Consider the following 2,419-nt stretch of genomic DNA (forward strand, 5'->3'; position numbering starts at 1 on the left):
TTTATTTACACCGCTGTTTTTGCATGCGAATACCCGACGGTTGATTAACATTCACGCAAACATAGATACACGTCAACTAAATGAGTGTTGTTGGTATGAAATATGTATGCTAAAATATGAACTGAATTTCTGGTGGCAATGTTTTCCATACCAGATGCATCAACACTGAGTGATGGTAATGTATGCCAAAGGTATTTAGATCTTGGTAATACCGCTAAAGCAACGATTCATTCCAGAGGGTGTTCTTATCTGGTAATACTGTGTTCCACGAGAGGTATCCACATCGTCTGGTACTATTGAAAGGTATCCACATTATCTGGTAAAACTGTTTAGATCCTGGTAATACCGCTAAAACAGTTTCATTCCAGAGGGTGTTCTTATCTGGTAATAATGTGTTCCATGAGAGGTATCCACATCATCTGGCAATACTGTATTCCACAAGAGGTATCCACATCATCTGGTAATATTGGAGTTCATGAAAGGTATCCACATTATCTGGTAAAACTGTTTAGATCCTGGTAACACCGCTAAAACAGTTTCATTCCAGTGTTCTTATTTGGTAATACTGTGTTCCACGAGAGGTATCCAACTCATCTGGTAAAACTGTATTCCACGAGAGGTATCCACATCATCTGGCAATACTGTATTCCACGAGAGGTATCCAACTCATCTGGTAAAACTGTATTCCATGAAAGTTATCCACACCCTCTGGTAATACTGAGTCCATGACTAAGCCATTCATATCAGCTGATGACAAAGCATACAGGGATATTCTTATTTGGCAACGCTGTATTCACTACCCGGATGTTCGGGGGATGGCATTTGATTAGCTTTGGTCCTCTGTCGGGTGAAATAAAATCTCTGACTCTCATAAACAAATTCTCTCTTGTTATCTTTTGTCTGTCTGTCTGTCTCTCTCTCTTTCGGTCTCGGTCTCTCGATTGCTCGTTCGCTCTCTCTCTCCATGTTTCTCTATATTTCTCTATCTATCAATCTATTTATCTATCTATCTTTCTCTCTCTCTCTCTCTACATATATATATATATATATATATATATATATATATATATATATATATATATATATATATATATATATATATATATATATATATATATATATATATATATATATATATATATATATATATATATATATATGTGTGTGTGTGTGTGTGTGTGTGTGTGTGTGTGTGTGTGTGTGTTTGTTTGTGTGTGTATGTATGTATGTACGTATATCTTTCTCTGTCTCTAACTATCTGTTTATCTACCTATTTATCTTTTTATCTTTCTCTCTTTCTCTCTCCCTCCTCACCCTTCTCTCTCTCTCTCTCTCTCTCTCTCTCTCTCTCTCTCTCTCTCTCTCTCTCTCTCTCTCTCTCTCTCTCTCTCTCTCTCTCTCTCTCTCTCCTCATCCTTTTTTCTCTCCCTCCCTCTCATTATCTTATTCCCCCACCCGCTTATGAATGTAAACAAATCAAACACACATTATATGACCATGAAGTCAATGAATAAAAAATAGCCACATGAATAAATGATAGAGAGAATTGATTACAATAGGCGATGTTAGTGGACCTCCCCCCCCCCCCCGCCGCTTTTTTTTACTGCTTTTAGGATTTTTTTTTCTTTTATTACGAGTGTTATTTTCCTTATTATTGTTATTGTTATGGTTATTAAATATTATGATTTTGGGGTTGGTTGTTTTCGCTTGGCAATGATCACAGTTATTATTGTTTTCATGCTGATTTTCTTGTGTTATTTATGATGTCGTAATCATGTTGTTATTTTAAATAATGTCGTTATAGTCGTTATTCTGTTCGTTATTACTGTTGGCGTATTTATGATTTATTTATTCATTTTTTTTAGCTTAAGTGAACTATCATTGTTTGTTATCGTTATCATTATTGCTACTATTGCTGTTATCACCACCGCTATCATCACCATCACCATTACCACATCATTGTCGTCATCACCATCATTACCATTATCACCATTGTCATCATCACCATCATCATTACCATCATCATCACCACCATCATCATCATCATCATCATCGTCACCACCATCACGACCATTATCATGATCACCATCATCAATTATCACCATCATCATCAGCGCCACCATCAACATCTTCATCACCACCACCATCACCATCGTCGTCACCACCATCATCATCACCATCTTCACCATCATAAAATTTTAAAATTTTGCTATTCCAATTTTTGCTTCTGTGTTTGTCATCATTCCAATTGCCAATTTCTTTGTTCCGATTTTCAGCCTCTTGTTCTTGGTCCTTTGTTCTTGTTCTTGTTCTTGTTTGGCCTTGATCTTCCCCTCGCATTTCTTACGGCAATTTTCTTTCATTGTTGTAATTGTTATCATTGTTCTCCACTCCACCCCCTGTTCTTGTTCATGACCTA

The sequence above is a fragment of the Penaeus vannamei genome, chromosome 10, assembly GCF_042767895.1.
Source record: "Penaeus vannamei isolate JL-2024 chromosome 10, ASM4276789v1, whole genome shotgun sequence".
Lineage (NCBI taxonomy): Eukaryota > Metazoa > Arthropoda > Malacostraca > Decapoda > Penaeidae > Penaeus > Penaeus vannamei.